We start from the raw sequence: 18,282 nt of genomic DNA on the forward strand, positions 1-18,282 counted from the left end.
TTAGTTCTATTTTCTTCTAAAGTAAACAAAAGGTCATTGGTTACTGCTTTATTAATTTCTTCAATTGTGTTAGACAGTTTAGACATTTCATTTTCATTGTTTAAAATTATGGCCTCCATAATCGCAAAACCACAATTATCAAATGCTTTTACCAAATTATCATAAAAATCAGTACCTTCGTATACATTGTTTGGGTACTTGCTTACCCTTAAACCTTTAGGCACTATTTGTAATTTTAAACAGTGCCTAAGGTAAGCATTATCCATTTCAAGCATCTTGTATTTATTTAAATGAAAATGTAGTTCGTTAGTCATTTGGTTATAATTTCCTTTAGCAGTAGCAACATTCTTTTTGTTTGAAAAATCAAACTTGCCGTTCACTACTTCACTAAATAAAGTGTCAGTACCTTGATTAGACCGTTGTCTACTGGTCATGTCCTTAGTTTTACTAACAGCACGCCGTTGTGGCAAAGGACGCCTGTCCTGGGTATCCTCGAATGAAAAACATGGAAAGTCATTCAATATATCCAAATTAGTTTCGTCTTGCTCGTTTGCGTTATTTTCCCCATTGTCGATGTGTACGGGCGTATCTTCATTCGAAGCAATACGCCTCAAAGCTTCCTGGTTCCCAGGCAAAGAGATTGAATTCAAAAGCGTCGCCACGGATTGGCTGACTGGCGTCAGAAGACCAACTAACTGAGTAAAATCTAACCATGCCTAATGACTTGGAACAAATGAACTTACAAACAACCACAACTAAACTCTCTCAAATAGCTTCACCTGAAAAAGAAACCCTATCGAAAAGGCAGTGAATATTAAAACAGCAAGATACAAATAAATTTAGCTCCAAGACAAAATCTGAAGGGGCCTATACAATGGATGACCTGAAATCTGCTCTAATGCCTATACAAACTGTCATTCCGAATGTTTCAGATCAATTATCAAAATTCAGAACTTCACTTGAGCAAATTGTTTCTAGCTTAGACCACACCAAAGCCAAATCATCAGCAAATGAGATGAAAATTGAGGAACTCCAAAAACAACTACAAAAATAAAGAATCTGATCTAAAAGACATGCAGCAAAAAATACATATCTTGAAGCTTGGAGTAGAAGAAACAACATCCGCATATGAGGAATTCCTGAAACATATGACCACACACAACTTCAGGACACCTTAAAGAAGATTTGAGGCTCCTTGCTGAATAATCAGTCCATTTTACAATGACATTGTAATAGAGAGAATGCATAGAGCTCTCCAAAGATCACAAAACCCTACCAGTCCTTGTCAGGTCTATGCTAAGCTACTAAACTATCAGCATGTTCAAGAAATCTTACATGCAGCTAAACAAAAAGGATCATTAAACTGGAATGGACACAAAATTACATTTGCACAAGACCTACCTATGTAAATTAAACAAGCAACACAATTGCTTGCACCATTCTGTGCCTTTCTATTAACCAGAAAGGTTAAATTTCAAATGAAATATCCTAGCACCCTAACCTTCTCTAAAAATGACCACATATTTTTAGCTAAAACTCCGATGGAAGCCAAAACTGCATTCCTTAAAGTTTTTGGGGAACTCCCAGAACTCTGAAAAAGGGAAAATTGAAATGTAAAGCAAAAAGAAAAGATCTAGCTCACCTAGCTGCAGATTGACTTCAACTCTTGTTTAAATCAAAGACCACTGGACTAGGAAACCCTCAATGGCTTTTTGGTAGATCCATTTCCCTCTCCCACTGCAGAAATCATTGATTTTGTCCAAATTGACAAGGTAAAGGCTCCAAATGGCAGGCCACCAGCTCCGTTGCAACATTCCAAACTAAAGATAGTAACAGTCAATTTGGCAAGCCCAGAAATGCACAGTGCTGTATGTTTGGCCCTACCTCTCTCAGATGCCTGTACTCCCCCTTATGGTATTGCAACCAGCACTGTAACACTTCCTCTTCATGGATTCTTGCAGAAATGGGCTTGTGAATAAACAGAATCGCTCTTCAACATCCAAGAGGGAAGAATAAGGAACAAAGAACTCAGGGACATTCGTAAACATACTTAAATTACAGGCAACTGTCTCATTTACTGAACTGGCCTTGTGAGGACAGTTTGGATAACTTAGACAGCAAGCAACTAATGGTCCTCAAGTAAATAACTGTAAATTAAGTCAGAGGCATAATTATGCAATTTGACCCTAATAAATAGTTACAGACTTGATATTTAACAGCTCGTTAATAGTCTAAGTACTGTGCTTATTGTCTTTGAATATGAAGGGCTGTAGTTCTGGCACTGAAGGGTAAAAGGGAGGGGGGGGGAGTAAGATAAACTGTATTTTCATCTAGGCAGCTTTTGAACTGCTTGCCAATAATCCTGTCTGAATAGCAGTAATGTTCATAATGACCTGATTAACAACTTTTAAATGGTACAGTTAGTCAAGGCAAGTTATGTATTTTAGTATGTTAAATTGTTATCATGCAGATTAAAAACCCATAGACTGGATATTGCAGCAAAAATTCCTATTGCATGAATTAGCAAGGGTTTTTCTTTTATCACTATCATTTACCCTTAGGCATATTGAGTCTATGTTTTTGCTAACACTATTAAGTCTCGTGGAGGCACTCATTGGAAGTGCAAGTAAAATGAAGGGAAAGATAATGCTTATATACACTGCCACTAAATTAAAGAGCTTTGTTTAACATGTACATGGTTCTTCCTTATATTTCTTTCCTCTATCTATAAGAAGTCTGGTGCAAAGGAAGCATCATTAGATATCTGCCTCTTATCCAAGCCTCCTCTAAATAACTGCCTGCATACATAGGTCAGCCTAGTCCCCCCCCCCCCCAGAGATCTCATACAGTTACGTGATGATAGTAATTGGAGCAGCTTTTTGAGGCAATAAGTTATTTGTTTTTGTATACAATGGTATTGGGTCTACATAATACAAATTGTTTTATTCTTAACAGTAAACAGTGAACTTAATAAGCTGCCTAGCAGGTTCTACCAATAGATTTATAAACCTTGTGAACAGTTGGGATGCCTTTCTGTTTATTAGTCTGAAAAGTTAGCTAACAATGGTAACACTGAACTTCATTGCTAAGTCTGTAGATAATCATAGTAAGCCAATGATAGTGGGCAAATGTTCATGCTGCTCTCCATATTGATCAACACGTATAGCATAAGAAATGGTAGCTTTGTGATTTGGTCTTATTCAGTTCTTTGTCAAATTGATAGCTATTTAAATTCATATGCAATTTAGCTGAGACCTTAATACAATTAGTTGCCTATAGAGAAATATCATACTGTTAGTGTCAATCCTTCACCAATGCAAACATAAATGATTGTAATATAAAATGCTGCAGTTATCTGCAATAACAAAATTAGGTTTTTAGACAAGAGCATTTTACAGCTGCCTCCTTCTTAGGCAGCAACTACACATGCTTAATCCAGGCATAAAAGTATTAACTCCCTATATGTGAAGAATATTCATTATAAACATGTAAAATGGAGTGTAGTAGTAGAGTGTTTTGAGTGTGTGGTACTTCACATCTTGAGTTTAGTGGACTAATGTTGTTTTCAATTGCTATGTTATGGCTTTTTGTCTACTATATTACTAATTTCAGTTTAAAACCTGGAAAGTTAGCTGACATAGTATTTAACTTGCTAAATTTTCTCTCAGTCTTAGTACTTATGTGATTAGATACAGTAGTAGTTCTGAGAAACTTTATTGCCACAGAACATTTAAAAATGTTGAATTAATGCTCTTATATTTTCAACTGTGTTGTGAGGAAAAAACTTCCAAAATGAGCTTTCACTTTATTGGGGACCATGTTTATAATCAGAAGATGTGGAAGATAGATTCATGGAATATCAGGGGTCTACAGGATAAGAAGAAAAAGAAATTACTTTTACATTTACTCTACCAATCACGTGCGGATCTTATCTTTCTCCAAGAAACACGCTTACTTAATGACAAATGGAATAATGATAGAGGTAGAACATGGATAACCTCAATTATTGCTTCTGGCAGTAAAACAAACTCAAAACGAGTAGCTATCCTTGTCAAAAAACTTTCAATGAGGTCATTCTGGACTATGGATCTGACAATTTTGGTAGATGGCAACATTTTTGCTGTGTAAACTATATCTTGTAGACCCACATTCTTCCTAAATGTCTATGGCCCCTGTTGTAATCAACACAAATCCATCATACAAATGTATAAGTTACTATTAAAATTTCCAAATCATGACTATGTGATAGGCGAGGACTGGAATATTGTTATTGACCCCTTAACAGACAGATCTAGCAGGAATAAGTCACACAATGCTCAAGCAATGCTAGCCCTAGAAGATCTAATGCTAGACTTTACCCTATCTGACCCTTTTTACTCAAAGGAATACTCTAACTCTAGTGGTAAATACACATACTATTCTTCCCCATGCTATAAATCATGGTCCAGGATTGACTTTTTCCTGATCTCAGTTTCCCTACTAAATGAAGAAATCATGTATTCAGCCAGCCCTAGATTCCTTTCTGACCATTCTAAGATAACCCTAAAAATTATCCCTTTGAAAAATTCTCCAAGAACTAGAAACTTCCTGACCTGATTTTTAAACCCAAATCTTCTTGACAAAGAGGAAGTAGTGAAAGAAATTAATAGTGCTCTAGAAGAACTGGAATCCAGTTTTCAAACCTCGGACATTACATTAGATGTCTTGTAGACAGCTAGTAAGGCCAAAATCAGGGGACTGCTGATTCAGAAAGCTTCCTATTACAAAAAGGTCAACAAAGAAAAAGAAAGTAATATAAAATACAAAAACCAGGAAACTGAAAATCACTTCAAGAAAAGTTCACACCAGAGTTAGAAAACCAGCTTCTCAACCAACAAAAGGAGTTATACCTACTGCACTCACAAAATCTCTCTTTCCTGGAAATTAAGTTTCTGGCTAATCATTCACAATGGGCTCAGCAGCCCTCAAAATTACTTGATAGACTTATAAACATTTATCAACTCCCCCCCCCCCCTGCAATTTCATAAATTAGTTATAATAATGAACTGTTTACTGCCAACCAAGAAATACTGCATATATTTGAAAAAATATATGGATAAATATATGGACCCCAAGTTACTCTCCCATCAGAGACCTATAACACTTTCTATAACAATCCTAAATTTCCGAAGATTGAAGAATACCATGCTGAGCTCTTGGAAGACCCCTTCACATCAGAGGAAATTACTGAGGCAATTAAAAGCTTAAAAAAGCCCCATGTCCTGATGGCTTTACATTAAACTTCTACAAAACTTTTGCTCCCAGACTAATCCCTATACTTCTTAAAGTCTTTAATCACATTAGTAAATTTGGCTTCAAAGACTTGTACCTAAACAACAGCAAAACTATCTTTATTCATAAACCCAACACAGACAAAACTAATCCAACAGACTATAGACCAATATATCTTATTAATGTAGATATTAAAATCCTTTCCACTATATTAGCAAATAGACTTAAAAAAGTTTTACACACAATTTTATCCCCAGAGGAAACAGGTTTCATGAAGGGGGGAACAGACTTGTGATAACACCCTCACATTAGATGCACCTATATAGCTTTTAATGAAAGATAAGCTTCCCACATATCTGCTGGCCACTAAAGCTTTTGATAGAGTTAACTTAGACTTCTTGTTTTTGATTTTACAGCATTTCAATATTCTAAACGCATTCATAAATATAATTAAAATACTTCATAATTCTTTGTATGCCACACTGGTCATCAATAAATTCTATTCTAACAGAATAAAATTAATTAATGGTACAAGGCAAGGTTGTTCCCCTTCACCATATCTCTTCAACATATATATCAAACCCCTATTCATTTATCTATTGCAAAGAACCTTCCATCATATACCTAGCATACTGAACAAGAACCTTCTACTATCAGCCTTTGCTGGTGACCTCAATATATATTTTCAATTACCTAACACTGACTTAAATAAAATCTTAAAAACTATTGACATTTTCTTGAAATCAACCCCTCCAAATCTCTCATCTTCCCAATTAACCCACCAGGTCATATCTCCTCTCTTTTTCTGGATACTGAAATTAAACTAAAATATGAATTCTAATATTTAGGTATAAAATTTGTATATAATCAAAAACATTCCTTTCAAAATAACCTTCTTAAAACGTGGATGAATATTGAACATGACGTGGATAGATGGAAAAACATGAAGCTTTCTGTATTATCCAAAGTAGCAGTGATAAAAATGAATATCCTTCACAAAGTACTATACCAATTTAATGCAACTAACTCTATTATTCCTATGAACTTCTTCAAGAAAATCAATAAAACTAACTAAATTCATTTGGTTTCCCAAAACTCCAAAAATCGCTGTATAAAAATTAATGCTTCCAAAAAACAAGGGAGGACTAAGTCTACCAGATTTTAAATTATATTACGACATAACATGTGCCAACCAAATCATTTTATTGCCTACCATAACCCCAGCTACCCAACCCATTCTCCACAATGGATCATTTTATGGTATCCTCATGTCAGACCACTAAACATTAACCCCAAATCCTTACTTTTCATGGATCAATCAATATTAAAGGACATCAAGATACATAATCTAATCAAACACAAAATCAAAACATTTCAAAATCTCCTTTCTTTGTTACATTTAGCAAATCCACTTGTCCTTCTGCAAACAATTCATCTAAACCCAAACCTGAAATTAGGCAACAAAATGATAAACTTGGACTAGTTCCCACAAACTAAAAACTATACTGTCTGGGACTTCTATAGACTAAAATATATTTCCCTAAACAATATTATACACAATCTCAACTTAAATAACAAATATACAATAATACTGAGGCAAATTAAAAAGTCGGTGTCTATGATTAAAGCCATCCCAGATGGGGTAGAACAAGAAGTAAAACTTGTATAATCCCTAATGAAATTTTTAAAAGTTAAAAACAAGATGTTATCAGTTTCATACAAGCTAATTTCTGCTATTTAATACCAATTTCCTCTCACTTATGCCTGCTATTGGAAGGACAAAAATCCTTGACTAACTGATGTATAACTGTCTCATTTTTAATAATACAAACAAATTCTCTCCTTTCAGGAAACTTGTGTATACCCAGATAATGATAAGCAATAATATCTACTACATGCCAGAATGTCTAAGCAAATTCTTCCCAAACATCTCTCCTTTTTGTCCTTTCTGTCCATCACAGTGTGCTGACCTCTTGCGTATTCTCTGGTATTATAAATATGTACAGAATCTATGAAAATCATTAAGCATAAAACTTGAGAAAATGGAATATGGGAAATCTACCCTATCTTGGGAGTTTGCTATACTCCATACGAGTCTAGTTGATATGCTCACATTGGACTTGATTATCCTGATTGCTCTCTTTGAGTTAGCTAAACTCTATATCACTCAAAACTGGCTTGACAGGACAAAATAGAGTGGAAGGGCTTTATTAACATAGCCTCTAAATATATCATATCTCACAAACTGATTATAGATAATAGGAACAAGTGAGTGAAATATCTAAAGTTTTAGAATCTTATCTTAGAACACATCTTGAAATAAGTTATAGCATGAGCATATCCATCAACCTTGCCCTGCTTGGTTTTGGAGGTCTTTTCTTCTAGAACAAAGTAACAGATGGAAGTCTCCAATAGTCTCATTTATGATTTTCATAGCAATGAAATGAGTATTTACAAATCTTAACAAGTGTAGCACTATATGTAAATAGTTGTATATATTTTGCATAAAATGATCCTCTTATTCACCACCTACTTCTAAACTTATGCCTGTTATGCTTCAAATATTCTGTGTATCTGCTTGCAACCTGATTCCTTAGAAACTAGAATTTTTATATTTTAAAATAAAAAGTTAAAAGGCATGTATTTGTTATTTTATCTGTCCATAAGAAAATGTCAAGTTGTAATTTCTGTACATCAAATATTGGCAAATACAATAAAATAAATGTTGGAAAAAAAAAGAAATAACCCTAGAACTAACTCAAAAAGCAAACCTCCCTGGTGGAATCCAAATGTAAACAGGTTTTACAAAAAAGAAAAAAAGGTCATAGCAAAGATTTGAAAGTACTACACTCAGCATGATATAAATACTCTCATCCATCTAGACAAACAATTAAGAAGGCAAATTTCATCTACTAAAGTGACATTTGAGGTAAAGACCACTTGGCTTTCTTTAGCTGTGTTCAAACCTCAAAGGCAGCACACAACAGTGTGCAGAACTGATTGTAAATGGTGTCATCAGCACTGAGATAGAAGATACAGCAAATCTGCTGGCCAACAAATTCAGCTCTGATTTTACCTCCACTCTCTTTCCCTCCCTTGGCTGATCCCTAGGAAATACTATCAAACAAAACCCCACAACAATCACTACAGAGCAGATCTTAGATTAACTCTCTAAGGCCAAAATTGTGCATCAATGGGCCCTTATAACATCCTGACATGCTTCCTAAATAGCCTGAAACATGACCTATCAGGACCCCTAGAGTCAATGTTTAACTACAGTTTCCAGAGAGGTTTTGTGACAAGTGATTGAAGAACTGCAGTGGTGATCCCTCTGCATGACAAGTCTCATATGCAAAGTCATGGAAAGAATTATCATAGAAATGATTAATAAGGATGAAGAAAACATTTGTATAATGGCTAAAACCTGTTTTTGTCAAGGGCAGGTTATGTTTATTCAGTCTGTTGGACTCCTTTGAGAAAGTCACGAAGGCAATGGATGAGGACAAAACAGTGCATACTGCTTATCTTAACCTGGTTACAGCATTTGATACAATAACCCTCTTGGTCATTGTAAAAAAATCTCATGGATATTAGCATAAGCCCATAAGTTATGTGCTGCATAGCCAGCTGGCTCTCAGATAGGACCCAGGAAGTTAGGATAGTGGAGACTGTCACCACAAAGAGAATGGTCACTTAGAGGAGTCCCACAGGGCTCTGTGTTGGGTCTGCTCCTTTTTGGCATCACCTTCTCAAGGACTCAAGGCCAATGTCAAGGATCTCTGGCTGACCTAGTTTGTAGATAGTTGCATATTAGCAGCAGTCATAGAAACCCTCCAAGACACTAACATCCTACAGGAAGGACTAGCACAACTTAAAATTCAATGCCAAGAAATGTGTGATAGTACCATTTGGGAAGTCAGGTACCATAGAAAATTACCTCATTTACATAAGAACAGGACCAGTAGTCAGGGATTTGGGTAAATATGTAGATATCAACCTGGCTTTTGACCACATGTGCCTAGGGTAGTAAGAAAATCATTCAGTGCTGCTCAACCTATAAGCAAGGGCATGGCATCTAGGTGCAGTGAAGTCATTGTTCCACTACATTCAGCACTTCTCAGGCCCATCATTGAGTACAAAGACCCCTTTGGTATATACCTGACCAAGCACATGCAATAACTGGAACATCCACAGAGGTTCCTCACAAAAAGAATGCAGGGAATAAACTGCATGTTCTATGCAGATCACCTCAAAGCCCTATCTCTACTCTCTGTTTCCTACAATGTTGAGATGCAATCTTTGCTTGGCATACAATTAATTTGGGATCCTACTCTGACGGACCTTTTGCATATCTACAAAACAAATAGTATCAGAATTACTCAATGAAGGGATTTAAACTTTGTGACAAAAATAGGATATGTTAGAGGGACAGCTATCTGTCTTAGAGAATTCCTCTTCTTTGAAACAGGCTTCCCATCTATATGAAGCAGAGCACTTCCACCACCATGTTCAAGAGAAACCTGGACCAGTGGATGGGAAACTAGAAATGCACTCTGGATGTTGCACCTGTCTCTTTAATGGACAGAGACAGCCTTGTGTGTGTGACTCCTTGAACAGGATTAATGACACACTGGACAATGCAGTATCTATTCTGAATCACATAGTGAGAGAAGGGTAACATCCATGAGGCCTGTCTGTCGGTGTATCAACAGATGCAGTGGCTGTGGCCATGGATGTGCCAGATCCTACTCCGTTAGTGGTACTACAACCACTGCAGCATCAGTGATGGATGTGTTCACACCCAGATGTGGTCGCCCATATGGTAGTGGCTGTGAATGTAGTTGTGATGGCAGCTCATCCAGCAGATATTATTCACATTCAGGTAGCTCTCTGACTTCAAGCCAGGGTCATGGAAATAGCATTGCAACTGCTGGCAGAGGTAATTCATGTGGTCAGGATGTCCAAAATGCACTCAATACTCTACTATGTACAGCTCACATCCTGTCCAGGATGCCAGGGTTTAGTCTGCACAGATAATGTGGATGTGTCCCTGCAGACACACACATAATACACCTCATGCTGACCGTGGAACCTCCCAAACATGCACATTTTTCACACTGAACTTCATCACATTTGGAGATACTGACCCTGAGAGCACATAATTGCTATGACCTCATCTCACCCAATCACAAACAGCTCCCCTGTCAGACTTTCCCTCCTGTGACCACCCTATACTGTACAAATGATGGTGACTATGCCCTATCCTTTGCACAATCTGTGATTTAGGGTTGCCTATGTCTGATGAACAGAGTGGCTATCTAATGCCTGTTTAGACAAAAGGCCATGTCTTCATTTGGACACTTAATAGTTTTCTCTTTATTTAGTCTACTTAGCTTCAGTAGTAGTAGTAATAGTAACAGTAGTGGTAGTAGTAGTACTAGTAATAGTGGTAGTAGCAGTAGTAGTGGTAGTGGTAGTAGCAGTAGTAGTAGTAGCAGTAGAATTAGTAGTAGTAGTGGTAGTAGCAGCAGTAGTGGTAGTAGTAGTGGTAGTACTAGTAGTGGATGTAGTAGTAGTAGCAATGGTAGTAGTAGTAGGGGTAGTAGTTGTAGCAGTAGTAATATTAGTAGTAGTGATAGTAGTAGCAGTAGTAGTAGTAGTAGTAGTGGTTGTGGTAGTAATAGTAGTAGTAGTAGTAGTGGTTGTGGTGGTAGTAGTAGTAGTAGTAGTAGTAGTAGTAGTGGTTGTGGTGGTAGTAGTAGTAGTAGTAGTGGTTGTGGTAGTAGTAGTAGTAGTAGTAGTAGAATTAGTAGTAGTAGTGGTAGTAGCAGCAGTAGTGGTAGTAGTAGTGGTAGTACTAGTAGTGGATGTAGTAGTAGTAGCAATGGTAGTAGTAGTAGGGGTAGTAGTTGTAGCAGTAGTAATATTAGTAGTAGTGATAGTAGTAGCAGTAGTAGTAGTAGTAGTAGTGGTTGTGGTAGTAGTAGTAGTAGTAGTAGTAGTAGTGGTTGTGGTGGTAGTAGTAGTAGTAGTAGTGGTTGTGGTAGTAGTAGTAGTAGTAGTAGTAGTGGTTGTGGTAGTAGTAGTAGTAGTAGTAGTAGTAGTAGATGAGTAGGACAGCTTGCTTACCCCCTTGTGCAGAGGCTTTGACTGTCCTGACATCTGAATGAGTGTTTGACTTGAGCTGCTTATGTCTGATGCAAATAGTAAGGAGGCAATGCCTGGTTTAGGAAAAAAATGTTTAGTGTAGGACTGTGAATTATTATTTGTGTCATCAGTTATTTATTTATGGTCTGTACTCATAAGCATACCTTTCAACTATCCAGATCTTCACAGAATGTCCAGAATTTTGCCTCACTAAATAATGACATTCGTGTTTCAGACTTCATATCCTTCATAAAATACATGCTAGCACAAATCCTGTTTTTCTAGCAACTTTCTAAATTTATAAGAGCAATATTTAAAATCTGTTCCTATTTTTGGGTCTTTGCCCCCCATTATCTTAGGGTTTGTCCACATTTATTGGGGTAAGAGGTTAAGGGGTATGCTCATAAGGTTGTATAGATGTCTTTCCTGATCGTGAACCTGTGCAGATGATGCTGACTTTGCCTTACCCCCTGTGGGGGTATTTGAGATTGTCTTATTATGCCTGATGCACAGGGTGGCAATGGGATGCATAGGAAAGTGATAAGCATGTTTGAATGCATGCCTATATTTGCTGGATATATCACTTGCTATGACAATCTTGAATATGTATAATTGATTTTTACTTAATGCTTTTTTCTGTTTATGTACTGTACTATCTCTTCATTACAGGTTCATCACTCACTTTTCCTATTGCTGCTCATAACGTCCCAACCCTGAAATGCCTATGTATGATGCTCACAACAGCCAGCCATTGCATGGGTATGCAAAGTCTGGCTTGGTTGTATGCCTCAGTGTTACTGTTTGTTTCTGCTTAGCTCTAAATTTAATTAAGTGATGCATGTACATTCACTGTTTCGTAGCCAGTGCCATGGCATATTGCACATGGCTCTGTCCACCATGATCATCCTCAGCTGCAGGTTTTTTGTCTGACCCTTTATCTGTGTCATCTGCCCCTGTATGTTGTGCTAGGAACTCCAGTCCCTGTCCTGGTGCACCCTACTGGAACTGTTTTCTAAGTAAAATATTATTTAAGATAGCACTTGCAGTGAGTATTTTAGCAGAGGGTCATATTGTGGGGTACATGCAGAAGTAGCCAGACAGCAGAAACATGATTTGAGCAGCCAAATGCATTCTCTATGATATTTCTAGTCTGCGCCTGTTAAATGTTGAAACCCAGCTCAGTGGAGTTGTGGGAGTTTCTCATAGGAGTCATTACCCAAGATTCTTGTGCATATCTTGCACCCCTACTAGATGCCCTTGTGGAAAGTCACCCCTTGCTGGGTAGCCTTCACACACATTATAGATGTGCATTACAGACCACCTGACAGTTGATTGAGTGACACTCTTTTCTGTTCATGTACCTCATTCCCATTTCAATGGGTGGAACTTTTATTTCAAAGTGAATGCAGTCTATGGCCCCAATATCTCAAGGAAATGGGCTATATCGTACAAATATTGCATGGTGGTAGCTCTCATATCTGGAGTCTGTGGAAACTGCATATGCTCCTCCACAAGTTGAATAATTTCTGTGAGTAAGTGGTAGAGTTTTCTTGAGGCAGAAGTGTATGAATCTCTCACTGTGACTCCTGAAAGTTCCAGAAATGTCTGTGTATCCAGTATACATAAAGGTACACATACTTTAGTTTCCATTGGGATGGGTTTGCTACAATTCCCATGGGACTTTGGACGATGATGGCAGATATCCAATATTTCCTGTATGGAATCCCTGTCCACCCTGTAGCATTCTAGTATTTCAATTTCATATAGTCTATGGTAGGTCAATAAACACCCAACTCCTTCTATGTCAACATCTGTAGACAACATCTTGTATGAGATCTTGTTGCAGACACAGATTTATAATGGCTGCAGCAACCTGTGACATTTTTTAAAGTTTTCCTGTTACTGTATTCCAGCATGTGCTGGAATTCAGAGCTAAAGGGAGCTGTTTGTGTTTGTGGTTGTTATATATGTTTCTGAATTGCTTCAACAGGATTTTTTGCTTCATTAGCAGAAAGAACAGCTGATTGTAAGGCACTTAGCATCTTCTGTTGCTAACCCTTGTCTGCTGCTAACCATGACTGTTACTGTTATTTAATGACTTGCAAACTCCTTCCTCCTTGTAGCTGATTGTACACACAAGCTTAGAGCAGCAAGCAGTCATTCATGAGTCCAGGCCTCAGTCTCTTATTGGAAGTTCTTTTAAGAGGAGGGCAGTAACCCAGCATAAGAAGTTTAAGCATCAGGGCTCATAGTAGAAAAGTGGCTTGGTTAGATATAGTGAGCTAAGGAGGCTTTTCTCGTAGATCATACTGATGTGAGCTGTTGTCTGGCAGTGGGGCAAATCTCCAGATTTTAAGTTTTATTTTCTGAAGTTTGTGTAGCCTGACAAAAAGCAAGTTATACTCCAATATAGGAATCAAAACATTTTTGACTATAGATATTCTACCAGCAGGAGAGAGGAGATGAGATATGTGGTGACATAATTTTAACTGAAAGAGTGGTAACATAATTTTTCACTGAGAGAGCATGTTACTGGTAACCCTGAATAACCCCCTCATCCCCTCTATCATTTCTTGAGTTCTAATAAATACATTGTCTCCTACTTTCTGCCTCCTACATTTAATAATTTATGACATTTATCATACCTGTGACCATTATTTCCACACACCCTAAATCTATTAGTATTTCCATATAAATGTGTAGTATGCCTACCATTCATTCAATGTTACTGAGTTACATTTGACTCCTGTAGTGACCTCACCAACAGCCCTCATGTCCACTGAATTTACTTGACTAGTAGGGAATGGAGTAGATTACCCAACTTTTCTTACACACACACACACACACACACACACACACACACACACACACACACACACACACACACACACACACACACACACACACACACACACACAAACACCTATGGGCAATTTGGATTTACCAGTCAATCTACTTCATGTCTTTGGGATGTTGAAAAAACTGGAGTAACTGGAGGTAACCAACAGGTACCCCATTACAAACTAATCTAGAGACCCTCTTGCTTTCAAATGACAATGCTACTCACCTTTCTACTGTGTCACCCTGTGATATGACCTACCATTCTACAAATGTCATAGTAATTTTTATTAGGGGGGGGGGGTTCAAGATTGATTGAAGTATGATTTAATGAAACAACCATCATCAAATGTTGCACATGACTGGATAATCATTTTTATTTATAAGTACTGTATATGGTTCATCAACTTGGTTGTCTAATTGGGCTGAGGCCCATTATCATTGGAGGCTTAGGGGCTTTGTTTGGTTAAGTGACTTGCTGTGAGTCACATATTAGGCAAATAAAGGCTGTGGAATCTTATTAGTTTGTTAGTAGTTCACAGTCTTAATTCTCTGTATTAAAATGGAGGCTGAAGCAGCCATGATCCATGATGGACACATGGTCTGAATGCTCAACTAGCCTGGGAAAGGAAAAAGAACAATTTTAACTCCTTTCTGCTTGGGAAGCAGGATAATCCTTCACCAGTCTAAAGGATTTTTATAAGCAATTCAAAAAAGGAAAAAGCTAAAATGAGCCTGAAAATGAGAAGCAGAGGGGACAGAGCACAGATGGCTAACTGAGAGCAGTGAATTTTGAGACCTCCATAAACTAGTATAATAATATAGGAAAATGTTATTACTTTCAAGTTTAAAACATCAGAAATCTATAGATAAACTACTAAACTATATAAATATCAATTTTGGTGGAGATATACAAAAATTTTCCTGTCAAGTAACTTGGAAATATATTGAGTCACTGAATAAGAACAACTCAAGGAATTCTCATCCAGATGCTGCTTTGAAAAAAAGAACTGCAATTGATGACATCTACCTTACAGGAACTATCTTTGAAGATGGATGGTTTTAAAAATGACTTAGAAAACCTCAAATTAAATTCTCAAAAACAGACTGATACTCTTAAGGAACTATTACAGCAAGATCATACAAAAATAACAAATATAGAGACTTCTCTAAATGACATTAAAGGGAGACTCAAAGAGGAAGAATTCCAAAAAGAATTTCTACTTAAACAGAATATATGGCTGCTTAACAAAATAGATGACTTAACAGGGAAAGGAGAAACAACAAAAGGATCTTTGGTCTGCCTGAAAACACTGAAGGAGAAGAAATTATTTTCTTCTTAATCTGGATTCCTGAATTTTTAGACTTGAAAGAGGGACTTTCATTTGGGATTGAACGGGCACATAGAGCACTGAGGAAAACTGCTTTTAACTCAACAAATACTCCACCTAGATCCATAGTTATAAAATGTCTTTCATTTCCAAAGCCTGATAAGGTTTGACAATGACTATTCTTCCGGAATACTAGAACAAACTAAAACAATAAGTGAGAAGGTCACTGAAAATCCAATCAGTAAAAACAAAACGAAAACTCCAGCAAAGCTAGAATCTCCACTGAGTGACCTCCCAAACATCTTGTATCAGAGGAACATGGGATATATGCAAATGATTATTATGAACATCAGGTGTTTCAGTTAATTGGTGATTCTGAATACCCATGTTCCGTTGTTTTAATGGACAATTTCAGGCCAATAAAGCCAAACCCCACTAGTTGTGCATATGCATATTTCAGCCTTGTTATGACCTCATCAGCACAGCACAAGCCGAGTGTTTGACTAAGCATAAGAAACACAGGGCTGTTATACCCAGCTGATGCCCATTATCATTAGGGTCATTGCAAAAATATCCCAAAAGGGTAAAGCAATAGACTTGTTAGACAATGAAAGTGTCAAACAAACAGTTAAAATATTTAAATTTAAAAAGCAAAAAGTCTAAATAAAACTAAATAAAGCTTAATATGCTTTTGGGTAAATTTATTGGCCATTGCTATCACATGACATTCGACACTGGCCTTTTTAAAAATGGTTACTTTGTAGCCAAAGTGTATTTTCTGATGAAGTTGTCCTATTAGGGTGACGAAAACGTGTGGAGTTTTGACAACAAATAATTTTACGTTAAGAACTTTGCCTGCAGCTGTTGGATATCCTAATTTACTCATTTGTTTTTTGGTTGCTTGTTTGGTTTGCCTCCTTGTTCTCTTGTTTGATATGGCTACAGGATCTTCCAACAGCCCAGGTAGTCTGAACCTTTTTGCTTCCTTGCAACAACCAGACACCATGGACATACCTGCCTTATTAAGTACGCTTACTCAGCGTATAGACAATATTGTTTCTTGACTTGATTTGGTCAACAAATGACAGTGTGAAGTGTCAGCAGGTAATAATTCTTCAAGGGGTTTGAACCATCAAAATTCATGTATTCAAAATCTTCCTGGATGTAATTTAAACCATGATGATAGAGTGCAACCGAGTGCGGCTTCGATACCACCAGGCCAACATCCTCGTTTAAACGTAAGTTCTACAGCAACAGGAGTTGACAACAATTTAGGTACTACAGAGTTTATTGGCACTCCTTCATTTCTTGATTGGGTGAATGACACAGTGAAACTTTCTTTGGGTTTCACCTACAATCAGGAACGACCGACTCTGAATACCATTTCTCCACAAGTGAGTACACATTCAATTTCTGAGAAATTGAAACTGTTCGACATTAAACTTCTTAAACTAAAAAAACTTCAGCTCAAAGTAGTCTATTTTACGCAATGTTTGGTAGAGAAATTGGTACCTAAGGGGCTTCGATACCATCAATTCCCTACCGGGTTGATACTAGATTCTTTGTTCCATAAAGAACTTATAACACTATTTGACCAACAAGGTTTCCAGTTAATGGAAACAATGGTCAAACATTATTCATTGCAAATTGAAAACATTTTAAAGGAGGTTGATGACTTGGATAAAGACATTAAAGCAGACCTAGACTTTGATAGGTACAGATATGACTATACTAGAGTTTTCACAAATATTGAACAACTATTAGATAGACTAAAGAACAACAAAATTAAAAAGATGAACCGGGATCGTTTCGCTTATAGTAACTGTGCAGCATATCCTAAACCACAGATGGCACAGATCTGGCAGGTTAACAATACAGTGAACTCTACAAGTGATACTAGTATAGTCAATAACCTTGACCATTCTTCAGCTAATGCTGAAAATTATGTTAATAACATAAATACAGCTGATACTGTTAGATGCAGTGAAAGACTGCGATCAAACAACATTCAGTCTAATGGCCAGGTTAACAACAGCATCCAACCTGTATCAAATTTTCAGAAGGATATGAATTCCAGGTCAATGTCGGCACCACGTCGTTCTCAGAATCAGAGGAACAAAGCATGGAATAACTGACGGAAGAAATAGGAGAAGCGGGATTATCTCACCCCACTAAACTGGAAATTCTTACTAACACACGTGGAGACTTTAACGTCTACAATTTTTCTTCCATTACCATTGAGTCTTCTTTGATTGACTTACTGGCAAGGGGTAACACCTTTGTTCTGAGTAGGAACATTAATATTGCTAAAATGTTAATTGATTTGAAATGTTTTGTAAGGAAATTTAATTTAACCATCCTTTTAGGTAACACAGGTTACTCTAATTGCACTTTTAAACCAACAAGTATGTTTAATTCTCCACTACATCCCCTCTTTAGCTTATTTGAGAATGTGTGCGAACTTGACATAAGACATATACCATATGGTCGGGCACATTCAGGTACTCATAAGCAAAACGATACTAGTTATGAGCAAATGCAAGCTTTAAAACTCCTTAGATCTTTACAAGTACGTATTGTTAAACCTGATAAGGGAGGTGGTTTAGTAATATTTGATGTTATTGATTATAACAACAAAATGGAGTTAGTGTTAAATAGTGATGCTTATTCCAAGTCATCACTGAACAAATTGAAT

This window comes from Protopterus annectens, chromosome 1.part2, assembly GCF_019279795.1.
Source record: "Protopterus annectens isolate FY-2018-M chromosome 1.part2, PAN1.0, whole genome shotgun sequence".
Taxonomy (NCBI): domain Eukaryota; kingdom Metazoa; phylum Chordata; order Ceratodontiformes; family Protopteridae; genus Protopterus; species Protopterus annectens.